This window comes from Cariama cristata, unplaced genomic scaffold (assembly GCF_000690535.1).
Source record: "Cariama cristata isolate BGI_N322 unplaced genomic scaffold, ASM69053v1 scaffold10291, whole genome shotgun sequence".
Lineage (NCBI taxonomy): Eukaryota > Metazoa > Chordata > Aves > Cariamiformes > Cariamidae > Cariama > Cariama cristata.
In genome coordinates, this window is record NW_009599875.1 from 93,314 (window position 1) to 109,834 (window position 16,521).

The window sequence follows — 16,521 nt, forward strand, 5'->3', positions numbered from 1 at the left end:
ACACAGGTTAACTTCATGAAACAAAGAGGATTCCTGAAATTTGTCTGTCTAGTAAGAACTGCCTTAGGTTGTGTAACTGCACAAGATCAACATGATTCAGAAGTGAAGCTGAAACTGTGGACTGACCATCTCTCTATAATTTGTCCTGCTGTATGTGTCTGAATCACTGTTTTTCATAACAAAAAGAAACTAGGAAGCAAGTCCACAAAGATAGCCTATGTTGACTTGCTGGGCTGATAGTTCACCACTTTGGGGGGCCTCCTCAAAAAACTAGGAGAAAAGAAAGATGACCATGAATGAACTGGAGAAACCAAGAAAGCAGTCATCTTCCCTGTCCCCTCAACCTGCAGCAGAGGTATGGGGCAGCACCGTGCCCGAGGCAGCTGGGCCACCTGGGAAGATGTCACACCATAGGGGACAGTGCAAGGACACAAGCCCAGTGTCACAGCAAAACAGCAATTGAATTAAACCAAAATTCACTTGCTATGCAGTAAGTCAAGTTTTTTTTTTTTAGCCAATATATTAATGAAAAGCTTGTCTAAGGTGTTACATTATCTGCAGGTAAACATGAGTCTTCAGATTGTTTTACAAAGTACTAGTTCTTACAATTTTTAAAAGGTGAGGAGAAAGAGGGAGGTTCTTTGGGGGTCTGTTACTCAAAAATAAATAGCCCTTCTATAGCAAACTTCAAAGCTGAAACAAAGACTTTATCACCAAGAACTGGAATGAAAAAGCCCAAGGATGAGTTTTTCTTTGAAAGATTTTTCCTTAGTGGTTTTATCCAAGAGTGGAAGTTGCATGTTGCCAAATTCTTCAAAATCCCTGCATTCACATGGATTCCAAGGGATGAAAAATAAAAAGCCAGGGTCATCTGAGCAAGGACCCTGTGTTACCCCCAAAGCCCTGCGCTTCCCCTCCTCTGTTGTCACGCACATGTATTGGTGATAGAGCAATCTTTATAACTCTCTCTGTAAAGATGTATGCTTTTAACAAATAGCTTTTAATCAAAGAAAATAGAGCCAGGCTGCCCTATCTCTGTTGGCAGAAATTTTCATGAAGCCATAGCTATCTAGCTGTCACCATGTCCAGGACGGAGCAACCAAGGGAATTCTTGGGAAAGAACTTTCTAACTTCTTCCTACATCCCACAACAAATTGCAAGCCCTTAAATGGGGAAGGTTCAATGCAAAAATTATGTCAATACCTTAATGTTGCACCCTAATTATGAATTGCCATATTTATACTTCTGAATATTTTAAACATTGAGAAAGGAATCAAAAAAGATGCTTTTAAACCTTTCTTGAGATTCAGGCAGATATTTAGCATTCAAGGGGTTAAGCAATTTGAGTTATATTCTCCTATGATATAAATCAGCATAGCTCTGTTTTCTTCAGCAGTGCTACACTCTTTGACAACCTAAGTCTTTGGCTCCATATTACTTAGCATAAAATGGCCAGTTGTGTAATATTCTGCTTAATATTTTGCAGGAACTAGTTGATCATACCAGCATTGGTTGTGCTTATATTTTTCCTCTAAAGCCCTTGAGAAACTGTTACTGATGCTGTATAATTTTAATATTATAGCTGTTGGTACTAAAAATGCATCTGATGATGAATAATGCTAAGATTATGCTTTTGTTCATAGAAATATAAGATCACTGCAAATGAAGACTTTGTGCTTAGATCAATTATACTTTGCTTATAAACCACTTACTACTGTGGAAGCAATTAGTGCACTTCTGACTTGGATGAAGTGCAAAAAAAAAACAAAAACAAAAAGGGACAATAGAATGTTTTAAAAAGAAATGCTAAAAAAAAGCCTAAATATATAAACAGTATCTCATTACTTAAGCATTATATTAATTTAAATGGATTTCTTGGCTCTAGAAAGTGTAAGTCAGATACAAAGAGTATGAGCAGTGACTGACAGGGAAGTAATGCTATGGGAGCAAAAGTACTCTGTAATCTTAGCATTTTCACAACAGGTAGGTTTGGGGCCTGATCTCGCATTGTGCTGAGCACCCGTCGGAGGTGCTGAGGGTCAGGCCTGTGAACAGATGTAGGTGGTCCTTGCACGAGTTACTCCTCACTCTCATGGCAAGTTTTTTAGAAGCCGCTGAGGTGAAGGCCCATTACAATGGGGTCAGTATGCAGGTGCCCATGCATCACCTGGCCTGTGGGCCTGGGCGGGAGTTAGCAGGACTCAGCTTCTCCTTCGCTGCATGACAGGAGATAGCAGCCGTGATGATGAGGTGAGGGGGAGAAAGGGCTGGGAAAGGGCTGGGAGGGCCCCGGCAGATAGGGCCCAGCCTTGCCACCCACGGCCCCGCTGTGGTGTGCTGGGCATTGTGCCGGCAGCACTGTGGCAGCCCAGCTGGCACTGGCTATGCATCCACTTGTCTCTTGGGGAACATAGGACCCTGTGGCATTTTATTTGCAAAACCAAGGCATTAATCTGGTGTCCTGCACAGTGTCTTCATTACAAACACTACCTCAAGGTGAAAGATGAGCCTGTTGACTAAACTGAGCAAGGTCTGTTCGGAGAGCAGTTAATATTGTGTGTAGCACTGAAACTTGTTCAGAAAGGATCTTGAGTCTAGTCAGCCAGGGCTCTGATAATCTAATTAATTCCTTAAAGTGCTCAGGAATGGAGGGACACTTCTGCTTCAGAAGGGGATAAATAAAAATGGGACAATTTGCTCAAAGCAGAGCAGTGTTCTGCGTGCACGGTGTCATATAAAATGCACAAGGATGTCACCAGTAGCTTGAATTTCCAAATTTGGTTTTGGAAACATCAGATCTGAAAGCCCTGACTTCCTCTGTCTTTCCCAGGGTGGCAGTTTTGTACCCCTGCTCGCCGTCTGGAACAACAGCCACCGACAACAGCGGGGCGAATTAAACACCTTGAGCTGCTATTTCACAGTAGTTTGATTGCGTACTCCTGCTAAGTTTCAGTCCACTGCAGAATGACTGCGATGTAAATTACTACCCATCATACTTTGCATTGGGTTTTTGTATACATACTAGCTGTAAGAATTTTGTAAGGAGAAAAAAAAAATTCAAGTAGTTTTTAGATGAATATATCTAGCTTGTGAAAAACATGTTGAAGAATAGATTACATTAAACATTTACCAGCAAGTCAGTAAAAATATTCCTTATACACATTCAATATAATTTAATGTTCTAAAAATAATTTTTTAATTTACCCACTAAGTATTGTATCTTTGAATTTTAAGAAGTAGCCACGTCTTTAAGTAAACATAAAATATGCCTATGTTTCTTTTAACTCTACAGCCTTTTTTCTCTGAATAAATTTATTAAATTCTGGCAACAAAATAGTACTGCAGCCTGCTATTTAGCCTATGGTGCCTTAGAGTTACTACAAATATTTAACAAAATGTACATAATGTAAATACTGCTAGAAGATCACTAAGGCCAAATATTTTCTCTATTCACTTTTTACTGCACTTGCTTTCTATTGCTATTTAAGCCTCTTTTATCCAGCTTTGTAACAGTTATAACATTGTAGCCAATGTAAATGTTTACTTTCAATAAATCAGAATTTGTTCAACAAGTACTGTGCATTTGGGCACTATTTTGAGAACCCTGTTCGAAGTTAAAACAGTCGTCTAAGAATTAAACTATGTCTGAAGCAGTTTCTTGACTTTTGCTAATCTCAATGACATCTAAAGGTTATGCCATGCTTTTACACATATTATTGGAGTAAAATTTTTCTGCAGTGATCTTTTTAAAAACTCTTAGATGAACAGTAAAACCAGCTTTCCATGCTGTGTTTATCTGAATAGGTTACACAACTGGTTCAAAATAGAAATACTGGAATTAAAGCAGTATTTTGCATGTACAGTATCATATAAAATACATGAGGATGTCTCAAGATACATTTTATAACTGCTTTTAAAGAAGTCCTCTATTTTTCTGTAGAGCTGTTTTTGTCATGAAAACATAGCAAATATATGACAAACCATGTTGTACTTTAATGTGGGTATGTTTAAAGTATAAATGCACATCTGCAGTTCATAAAATATGCAGACATTTGCAGAACTGGTTATTAATTCAGTGAGTATACCGTTTTTTTCACTGCCTGTGAGCTCATTTTAATTATATAGTGGACATTAACTTGTATCTTTTGAAAGTTTTAGCTTTTGCTTTGTTAAATTTATTATTCTGTTGTTGCACATTTTGATTGGAAAAGTCAAAGTTGTACCATTATTTTTAACGTTTTTAAGTATTTTACACAAATGTAACTATGAGAGGGAGGAAAAAATACATCGTTCCTACCCTAAATGACTGATAATTTGCCTTTGTTTGGAGAGCAATTTGCCTTTGTTGTTTCAAGGCTGGAGCTTGAAATCTATAATGGAAGAAATATTCCATATTTTGGGACCTTAAAGTTGGAAGAAACAGTGACTTCCAAACTTGCAAAACGAGCTGAATCAGTGGCGAAATCTCAGACTTCACTAAAATCAGTACCCACAGATAGCAGGAGGGACAGGATTTATACCAGCTTTGGCTTAACTGCTACTCCATTTCCAAGTCACTGCATCACAAGCTCTCTCAATATGCATCAATAGTCAGTTTTCCATTGAGAAAGATTGTGGCATACTGTATTCACCTGTTGAACAGTTCAGTACAGGATCTGAGATATTAAAAATCCAAACATTAATTGACAGCAATAGAAAATTATTGCAATGGAACAGAGCTGCTTTCAAATGTACACATTGCCTTTTTGATGGGAAGAAGAGCAGAATATCTTCTAAGAAAATATGGCCGTTGGAAAAGCTATGGGCTGTATTCATTAAACTGTGTTTGCATGCTTGACCAACTTTTTTGTGAATTACCGTGCAGTGCGGATTGCAGCAAATAATTTTGTACAAGTCACACTGCCTGGGCTCCCTCCAGGAGGGACGTGTCCACCTGATACATTGGGAGGCTGCTCAAATAGAGCTGTGTTAAATGAATGAAGCTAATAGTAGCTGAGGGCCACAACTTTGCTATGCCCCAGCTCTCAGCACAGTGCAAGCTCTTTAGAAAGAGAAGAAATCTTCAGGAATATAACAACGGCTTACTTTGGGGCTCGGTGCCTTGCAAAAGCCTAGTCTCGAAACAGGTGAAAAAGAGGAACAACGTGAAAAAAAAAACAAAACCATAGATTTTAAATTGGCATTTTTTATTAGCCCACATAATAGCTCCCTCAGGATGATTTTCTTAAATGTGGCAAACATTTTCCATTCACATACGAGGGAGAGAAGTATAATTCAACACATGGAAATTGAAGCCTCTGAACAGGGCATAAGACCCTTTTAGTAGCAGCACTGAATGTAGTGAACCCCTGTGCAAGGCGTCAGCTATTGGATTTCAACCAGTTCCAGAAAACTGGCATTTTGCAAAATACTGAAGCGGTGGGAATAACACCAGCAGCAGGAACAGTGACTGCTGCAGAAGCAAGAGCAGCACAAGTCTCTAGAGATCATGTCTGGAAAAAAATACAGGAACTCCTGGCTTAAGGTTTGCTCAACAAAAGCCAGAGCTTATCATCAGCAAAGCAATTCTAATTTGTAACTTTTAAAGAGAAAGCTTTCCATTGTTTGGGAGAAAAAAGAAAAAAAATGTTAGTTTCCTTCAACCTGCTGTCCTGTAGCTGTATAACTCAGTCTAATAGCATGCTTGAAGCAATGTCCTGCTGAACTTACATGTAGCAGGCTTACTTATAGCAGTAGACTTTCTTACAGATCTTGAGCAGAATGAAGAATGGCTTAGGTAGCTGACAGTTCCTTGGAGCCTGTCTTATATTTTATTTACATATTCTGACGGAGTCTGTACAGGTAAAACAGCCCAGAAAGGAAATAGGTGACTGGTACTTTCCATGCTGGTTTTCAACTCTGATCAGATTATCCTTCCCATGTGAGCTGTTGAACAAACAATTTTGCTGACTGTTTAAGGAAAAAATCTTGCTCCCTCCATCTCTCTAGATAAATAGCTTGGGATTTTGGGGTGTTTCTGCTCATAATCATCTACCAAGGCTATTTCAGGATGAAGAAGTTTGAGGATGAGAGGAGTCAGAGCCCAAGCTAATTTAAATGTATATATTAATGTAAATATGTAAGTATGTATCTAAATGTAAATATATTTGCATCTATACATAGGAATGTAAGTTAAAACAGTGCTCAAAACCAAGGATCGGGATATCACTGTTTACAACACTCTTGACAAATGCAATGTGTCACAAGTACAGTTTTTAACCACCCTAATGTGGTAGCTTTTGATAGATCTAACTTGCTGTCTTTTTGGCAATAACATATTTTGCTAGAGGCTTTCAAACCCTTGCCCATGGGGAATTTCAAGGGGCCAGTCATGCCTCCTCTGTACGTGTTACCGCGTAGCTGGCATGTTGCTCTTCATGCAATATTCCATCTGTGTGAAATTGTATTATTCCACTATTTGACTCTTTATTATCTTCTGCAAACTTAGATTTCATGCTTGCCATGCTAATCCACAGGACATAAATATCAAAAAGCTCAAATCTGTTCTGTGGCTGCTAGATTGCTCCTGCTTGTAACGTGTTTTTTTTCTGCTTAAAAATCATCTTTATTTATGGCTATTGTTTGTAAAGGAAACACCAAGGTCTCCCTTACTACCTTGTCTTTTAGTATCAGCCTTTCTTCAGATTCCTTCAGATACTGTATGCTTTGGACCTTAGCATCTTTTTTCCAGCTGCATCTCTTGATAGTACCACTAGCATTTGATCCATTTTATGCCCCGATTACTAAGGTCTGTGAGTGGCTGCTAAACAACTTGCTAAACCTGAGCTGTGGTACTTCTCTATCTCTGACAGGCTAGCTTATCTTTTTTGTCCAGATCATCTTTTTTTTTAATTTCTTTAAAATCTCTAGTAGTCTCTTCCACTACCAAAAAGTTACACAAAAAAGAGAGGACTTGTTGAGGAGACGACCATTTTGCTGTTTGTTATGTTGTTAAGTGACTTCATATTCTGAATTTCTGATCCAATACAGTTCTCTTTCCTGTCACTCACTCTTTTGCTTACACAGCTAAGCTTTGGAAAAGCATCAAATATTAGCATTAAAATACAATACCAAGGATATTTCAATTAGAATGCAAAAATGTGCAGCCACAAATAATAAAAAAGTATTGAAATTACAGTCCTGCAATATGAAAAGCATGTGTACAAACTATTAACTTATACATGAGAACAATAATGTGTGGCTGAAAGGGTATGCCAAGAAGGATGCTGTTAAAGGCTAAAGAGTTTTATATACACAATTTCCTCTCATAATTTCCTTTCATCTAAGCAAAATTGGCAGTGTAAGTTTAAAATACTCCCTACCTGTAGTCCTGGCTATATGTTTAAATAGGGTTCAGGTTGGATTGCTGGTCTTTCCTTCCCAGCTTCTTCTTTTCCTGTGCTGTCATATTAGGAAAGCTTACTGGGGTCTTAGTTACTTTAAGGAATGTTATTGATCTCCTAGATTAATCTGCTTGAACAAGTTCCATAAATTGGTTTGAAACAGGCTTTTTCATGAATAAGCTACCATAGGCATTTGCTTTCTCTCCACAGATATTTTTTACGTTTGTAAGCACCAAGTCCATTTACTTGAATCAAGTTTTCCTTAGAGGATTGAAAGATTTGATGGCATGTGTGTGTAAGATTTATTATGAAAATTTTTTACTTGTTTCTTTGTAAGTGGAGTTTCCATGACCTGGGCAGCAGATGCTTTGGTGTAGTGTGACAATTTATGAATTGGTCCAAATGAGAACTGGGTTTGGGTTTGGCTTTGGCTTTTAGGGTATCATTGACCTATTGCATAAAGCTAAAAATTCTGGCCATTCTGATCTAATTCTATTATCTCTAAATTATGTTACTTTGTGTAAACTGTTCTTTTACACTGAGTGCTCTGTGGACCTTTATTCACATATATGCTTGCCAACTCTAGCATGTATGAAAGCAAAGAAAGAAACAAAGCTACAGTAAAGACGTGGTTCATGATCCATGCTGGCTGGAAATTGTGTGGGAGTTTATGTAGGGTGAAATTGTTCAAGTGATTGCTCTAGCAGTTTTACGAGCCATACAGTTGTGTTTCATGCCCAGTAGTATTCTCGAGCCTGTTCAATTTGCTTGTACTGCCACAGCCATCCTGGTCAAACTCAGGAGTTTGTCTAGACCTAGATCTTTGCCTTGTAGCAGTAAAGCTATTCCTTGGTGGAAGATTACATTTCTTAAGGCACTGCTGTGCTTGCTTTTCACTTTGTACAGTCTCCTGTGGGGAAAGCAAATGCAAAATGGATGAAGGATGCTATTATTTTGATTTGTAGCATTATTCCTACATCCTGAGTAAGTACAAGTGATTCCACAGCATTTAAGTCAATTATTATTCAGGCCTCTATATAGACTTCAATATCAACAATAATTACCTTTGTTTTCTTTAACTATGCATACATATATACGCATGCATATATCCTTTCTAATTTTGATTGGCAAGTTGGTGTTTGAATACAGGAAAGTGGAGAGCCATTGTTTTATATACACAGAGATTGTCTAAACTTGCAAAGACAGCTGAGCAAGTAGAGCCCAGTCATGAACGATAATTTATTCCAGTGCTCTGCTGAACAGAGACTACTGAATCCTGTGGGTGGTTTTCTAAAAAACTGTGAGCCAACATCTACTGGAAAGTTAAATCTCTGTGATCAGAACAGGTTCAAAACCAAGCTTCTTGAGGTGCAAGGCTTGTAGTTTAATGTATTCCATCCCACCAGCCCCCAAACAAGGATTTGATTAAATACTTGTACTTGCTCTGTTTTTTTTTTTTGTGGTTTTTTTTTTTGTTTTTTTTTTTGGTTGGTTTTTTTTTTTTTTTCACCAGAAACTTTCTCTGGGCAAATAACTATATCCAAAAACTTCTAACTGTAAAAGCCATTGCCAGTTAATCACAGCTGTGTCAGTTTAAAGATGTGATTTCCACAACTTAGTCCTTTAGATTTATGGTGCTCTGTATGATTTTTATTTTTCCCCCACATTATGAATGCCTCATTTCTCTTGAGGGCCATAAAAACTTGAAAGGTATAGTAGCAATATGCAACACAGACTTCCTTGCACCCTCTTGCTGGTCTGCATAAAACCTGAATTGAGGTACTCATTTCCTGCAGTGATTAATCAACATAATGTGATCACTTGATGAAAATCATGCTATGGTAGTTAGATTATTTGAAGGGGGATGTTGGGGGTTTTTTTTGTTCCACTGAGCTCTTTCACCAGTAAATGAACTGTATTCTTTCCTTTCTCTGCTGGTTTGAGCTCATCTCTGTATCTTTACTTTTGATTTGATTTCTTTAGGTCAGGATGTTGGGCCAACCACCTAAGGGCTACTTAACTGAGGAAGCAATTTTACTTACAGGATTGTTCCTACAATGTCCATACTGGACCATGCTGCTGGTATGAGAAAGCCTAGGCGAGAACTGCTTTTCCAAGCTGTTTTTTGGTGGGCAGGATTTGCTTCCTGCAGTGTGCACCAGGCAGCGTGCCTGGAAATTTGGCCATTCCAGCTAATTCTCTCTTAACTGAGGGCTATCTTCATTCACACCTGAGCCACAGGGTCTTCCACTGTCTCCTATTTGCCCAGCTGCATTTGCCCTTCTTTCCTGGCGGTTCAAGCTGAACTATTTTTTTAATTCAGCTCCACCACTTCCAAAGGCTCACTTGGGATGAAGCATGCATTCTTGCTCAAGAAAACACTTAGTTCTGTGCTGACGTTTTAAACGTTTGCATAAGTTATTTTTTCAGTGCTGTCTTGGAAACATGCCCTGCCATGGCCACAAAAACGATCTGAGGGCCTCTCCTATGAAGACAAGATGAGAGAGTTGGGGTTATTCATCCTAGAGAAGAGAAGGCTCTGCAGAGACCTTACTGCAAATTTTCAATACTTAAAGGGGGCTTATAAGAAAGATAGGGACAAACATTTCATTAGAGCCTGTTGTGATAGGACAAGGGGTAATGGTTTTAAACTTTAAAGAGTTTAAGGTTTAAAAACTTTAAAGAGTGTAGATCCAGAGTAGATAAAAGAAAGACATATTTTATGATAAGGGTGGTGAAACACTGGAAGAGATTGCCCAGAGAGGTGGTAGATGCCCTATTCCTGCAAACATTCAAGGTCAGGTTGGACAGGGCTCTGAGCAACCTGATCTAGTTGAAGATGTCCCTGCTCATTGCAGGGGAGTTGGACTACATGACCTTTAAAGGTCCCTTCTAACCTAAACCATTCTATGATTCTGTGGTGAACACCTACCAGGCAAGATCACTTTGCTATGTCCATATTACCTTTCCTGAGCAATTTCTGTGGACTGAAAGCCCATCTCCTCACCTTTCCCTGTATTCACTAGAAAGCATTACCTCTGTCTCTTCTTACTTACACTCATAGGAGTTTCACATGCGAAGTGGCCGTGCCACTGTGGCACAGGCCCTGGCTCAGCATCAGAAGAGCTGGCCTTTCTACCAACTGGGTTTGCCGCATTACCAGAGAAGTCACCAATCACACATTTTTGTTCAAATGATTCTTCAACTGCGTAAAAGATGTAATGGACAGAAAAATAAACAAAACATGTAAACTCCTTGCTGGACTTAGGAGTGACACTTTCAAGATCTAACACCAGCATTGCAGTAGCAAAAATGTAACAGCCTGAGCTTTCAAACACTTGTCAAACTCTCTGCTCACCTCAGAATAATCAGATTTGGATTCTCATCAATGCTAGGGAGATGAATGCACTCTACCATTTCCTTTACGGTTCCCTGAAAAGCGTGTGCATACTAAACTCTAGTCAGAGCCTGCCTTCTGCATATGCATGCAGCAGCCATGAAAGAGATCAGTCTCAAAAACTCAGGCTTTTCCTACAGTTGCGCCTGCAGTGTGTCATATACAGCAGGGAATATCACTAAAAAGCTGCACCTGTTAGGGTAGAAACCTCTTTCTGAATACGATGCAGCCCTGTATCCAAGATGCAGGAACTGATGGTAGCAATTTATGCTGTGCAGGAGGTGGAATTTGGGTTCTTCCCTCTATTTCAAGAACACCTTTTCCGTTACCCATCTCGTGCTGCAGGGCTGCAGTTCTCAACTTGTAGCTCATGCAAAACCACAGCACACCAACACAAAACTCTGAAACAAGATGAGGACAGTGGCATACAACCACACATGTGATATACACCAAAAAGAACTGAAAGCACAAAGAATGCATATTTTACAATACACAAAGCCTTCTTTAGCTTGTAAAAAAAACTAGCACAGTAAAAGCAAATATTTTCTGAGTTTTGGCATTGGTTGCGTGGGCAGAGAGAGGTGAGCTTTTCCTCAACAACACTGACAGTGCAAAACAGTCCCTGAGGAAAGGTGGCTCAACTACAATGCTGAGGTCACTTTCCTTCAGTCCCTCACTGGGGACTCAGGCCTGAGAGTCCTGCCTGATACCAGCTGTAAGTACAAAAGTCCAGGAGAGACAGAACCTAATCTGTGAAAGATAAAACCATTATTTTATAGGAGAGTTGCATAAAAGTGAGTATGTGAGCAAGGTGTTTTCTACCAGCAGTACAAGGGAATGAGGAGGCTCTGGGTAGTGTTCAGGTGATGGAGAAGTGTGTGTGCAGTGTTATGTGCCCAGTTTTTTCCATATAAATTACAGTGCTATCTTTATAGTTGTCCTTGTTTCATAAAACTAACTCCAATGAATCATTCTCATAAGACTTTCTTTAGCCCTGCTTCTGAACTTCATAAATATCCCAAATTGAGGATAAACCTGACTACTGGAATTCCTGTAGGAGACTGGGCTATCAGGGCATTTCCTAAAGCCAGAATAAGACAAGTCATGCCAAAGAAAGAGTGCCAGACGTCCCCCACAACCTGGTCTGCTCCTCCCAGTGGAGCAGATATGAAATTTAATTATCTCAATCTAAGGAAAAAAACCCATAGATCCAGTTCTCCTACTAGTGATAAACTGTAGTGCTCTTTCATAAAAACCAGTGCCATCTTTAGCAATCATTAAAAAAGAAAATGAGATGTGATCACTTTTTCTAAAAGAATAGATATAGCACACCTACGCTCAGTGATCTCTGTTATAGAAGTATTTGCCTGCAGCTATCCAGCAGGTATCTAATCCCTGAAAAAGTGCCATTTATTTCATATTTTCTGAATTTTAAGTGAATAGTGGTTTGTATATAGATTTATGATGTCTTTTTACTCAGTGCAGTTGCCTCCGCACTTTGTGACAGAGCATAGTCACTCTGGTTTCACTATTAAGATCCAGCTATCTTACTCATCTTCATGCTTTCTGCCTTGCAATCCCAGCTTTTCCAGACAGACCTTGTCAGACTTCCGAAATTTTTCTAGGATCTGAGTGTTAACCAGCAAGGAGGGGAATAATGATGGATTACAAAGTTGAAGATCCAGTTTTGAAGTAATTTATTTCCTTCTCTCAGAATGGACTCATTTATACATTTGAAAGCAACTTAGCAAATTATTTGTTCCTATCACCTGAGCAAAGTACTGTGTTTTGCTTGCTTCCTTAAGGAGTGACTTATTAAAACCATATTTTTAACTTTGATCTCTTGCATGGTTGTAATATTTGTTAGTCCTGCAGGTAATGGCAAAAAAAATCAAATGAGCAAAATGAGCATTCCTAGGTTTTATTAGATATTTTTATCTAAGGGGAAATGATGAGGTATGCAACAGTAGTAGTTCTCTTCCAAATTTGCTGAGCTGCAGGATTAGATTTTACACTATTTCCTCTTCCTCGTAGTGTAGATTTTGGTCATTTGCCTCCATTTTTATTACTGCAATGAATTATGTAAACTGATAATTATCATTATCAGCTGTGTTGAGGCATTGAAAAGCATTACCAGACATGGCATTTGGCTACAAGCTGTACGGCCAAAATCCATTTAATGTGTAAGCACTTAAGTAGAGGGGGTTTTAAGAACTTATGAGCCCTAAGGTTTAGATTTTGACTTTATAAATCTTTGATATTGCTCATCAAGCACAAATGATGATTACATCTTCTTGGCTGGAGAAGGATAAAATAAATTATCTGTATGAATAACTGAATGTTTACTTTTTATGTCTGAAATGGACAGTTCAAAAACCTGTAATGTTACTTCACCTTCCTTCAGCATTAGACTTGGGAGATTTGATTCTCCTGGAATACGATATGATTATTTTTCCATGTTCTTTCAATATGACAATAAGTGTTATCTTTTCACTGATATGTCATCTGGAACAGTGCTTCAAGAAGACATCAGTTAAGGTTCATGACATGGCATGTAGTCTGGACATTTCTATTTTATATGGTTTACACTTTAAGAGAATGCTTATTTCACAATAATTTTATTTTACTTGGAAAGAACACTAACAATGGCCTTTAAAAATAAAGGAAATAAGCTAGATGTATATTGGCATGCCAGCAACTGTTAAATGACTACACATTTGTATATATTAGACCTTGGCAAAGAAGAATAAGGTTTTCCCCATGGAAAGACTGGCGCTGAGGTCAGCATGAGAAGTACACGAGATGCATTTAGCAAATCTGACTTGCCAAAATGCGCTACCATCTCACAAGGTAACTAAAAAATCGTGATACACAAGACAGCCACTCCCAAGCACCCTCTGGATGGTCTTTGTTCCTATGTTTCCCCTGATTTATCCTTGTTTCTCTCTTTACAGGTACATAGATGAAACCATATATATACAAAAGGAGAGGAAAGCTAAGCTGCTAGTAAAAGCAGCTAAAACTAAAACTAACTGCTTGGAGCTGTTACCCAAGGCATAAGAGGAGCTGTGCCTGTTCATTTTAAACATATGATTGTTTGGAGCTCTTGGAGAGACCACGTACAAACTTCAGCATATTTCTGAGGACACTGATTTAGCCAGGTGCTCTAGATGGCTTGGTGGCAATAAAATTAATATATTCCCAAACACAATGACTGTAGTATTTTAAATAGTTTGTATAAATAGGTGGGAAAAAATCCCCAACATATCCTGTTTGTCTCTCATCTTTCTTAATTAGAAATGCTTGCTGCCCCCTAGCATGTCTTCATTGTGGCAATGCTTTGATTGGTTGTAACGTCTTATTCATTAATAGGTATTTCTTTTACTTACATCTTCTCCATCATTAGCCAACTCACAACTATGAATGTATCGACTACATAAGGATTTACTTACAATACTTCTAAGGGAAGAATTATTGTTGCCTTCCATTTTAGAGAAAGGGAAACTGAGGCAGCAAGCAATGAAATTTCCTCTGACATGGAGTACTACATGCAGTTCCACAGAAAGCCAGTACATCCAGGCAACAAATGTGATGAGTAATGCAAAGTTGGAGGTAACACTAGACTGGTAGAAGGGACACAGAAGGAGCATGAGGTAGTCAGCTCTTGATTCTGGGCATCTGGATGTCTGATGCAATGAAGTTTCATTTGTGGCTGAGATTCCTGGATGCTGGCACTGTGCAATTAAACAACGTAATTAGGTAGCCTAACAAAAACTCCAGTGTGTTCTCCTGCCTCTGGACTGAACAGCAAGGGAACTTTGAGGATCTCTACCGGGGCCCAGCCATCTGGGCCAGAGCTGCATCCAGCATCTTACCCTTTATGAAGTAAAGGTACCAGCCAGTGTCATGCAGCAGAACAGACCTTCCTGGCACATCACAGCAAAGGAGCACCCTTCACTAAACCGTGCTTAAATAATCTTCAAAATGACAGTAAGCTCACCAGTTCTCATTAATCACTTTGTGCCTAAATAATTGAGATATTAAATTTAAAGAAAAGTAAGGGAAGGAAATCAAGAAAGCAACAAAGTTGTGGTTCTTCCCCTCTGCTTTTCTGATAATGACTGAAATAAACCATTTCCTCACAAAAAGAGTCAAAATGTCAGGGTCTGCCACTCAGAGTGGATAGGCCCTGCCACCCTTGTAGTTAGCTTAGGTGTCTGAAAGTTTCCTGTGTGTGAGGAGGTATTAGTGGCCGTATATCACTTTACCTGGAAGGTATTGCAAAACACCTTTTCTGGTTATGCAGACAGAGGAAAAATGAGGTGACAAAATTTTATGTTGAAAAATATGCTGAGAAGCAGCAGGACATCTTAATGGAAGCCCTGCAAACACATTAAGAGGCCAGTTCTTAGACTTGTTTTTCAGCTTAGCTTATAAAACAAAAGGGTGTCCTCCCATCAGTTGCACAGCAAGCTCCACAGAGTACCTGAGAATCATGCTCAGTCTTAGACTGCCTCTGACTACTTTCTTTAGCAAGACAAATTCTGCAGTCTGGCCAAAGGTCAGTAGTGAAGTTTTCAGAAGCGTTTGGTATCTAAGAACCTTAAATTCCATTTCAAAAACCATTCCGTCAGCTCATTGGGTTTCAGCAGAACTGGATTTCTACATGTTTTATCACTTGTGGGCACAAGCATGGGGAGCTGCAGCCAGTGAGTTGCTGATGTACCTCACAACATCTGTTTTCTTATAGCCCCAGAAATAAGAGTGCATAGCAATGTTTGGAAGAAAAAGCAATTTTATTGGAAAGTGACAATTTAATAAAGTTTAAGGATGTTTTGTGGTGATGTATTGTTTTCTGTGAATTAATATTACAGACAAACAGATACACTGCCAATACACTGCCAATGCACTGCTGAGGAACCTGTATTTCCAAATCTGTGTCTTCTGAGCAGCCAGCCAGCCTCTAGCAGTGTTAGGGATCTCTGCTTCTGGAGTGGTGCTCTGTAGCAAAGAAGTCCCCAAGGGGTCCCTGGGGCTCTGCTAGGGCATTAAGAAAACAGAAACTCAGGAGGATCTCAGGGTGCAGAGGCTCAGTGTCCCAGAACCACGTGCCCAGACTCCCAACCCCTAGCCCCGCTACAGCACATCAAGCTATTCATTAAAAGCCATTGAAACATGCCTACATCTAATGCTTTATTTCAGAATTATTTGTGTCAGATTTCCCAATCTGGTAGTAATTTTATAATACTTAAATTTCACTCTAGGAAAGAAAACTTTTCGTCATAGAGCTTAGTGCTGAGTGAAAATTCCAGATTTGATCCAGAAATTCTTCTTGAATCTGGTAGGTGTCCATAAAAATGTTGCAAATTTGGGCCACCCACAATGCAGCTCAGAGCTCTGGGAGAAAGACATCCAAGTGCTGTGATAGCCCTGTTACCGCCACTCATAGAGCCAGTAGTTATGGATGTGAACTCATGCCTCTGGTAATTAGTACCTGATGGATATCGCACTCAGAGTGTTTGTTTTATTTCCCCTCCCTATACTGGTTAGGTCATTTGAGGATCAGCTACACCACAGTCTTCATAAAACAGCTTACCTTCCTTTCATAGCCCCCCAAATCACCTTTTCTTCACATTTTCTGCCCCAAACAGGAGTGTAAGTTGATATAATGTACCACCCCACCTCCAAACTCTGAAGAGGGTAAGAATTCTAGTTTGTGTTGCACTCATTTGTAAGCAGGTT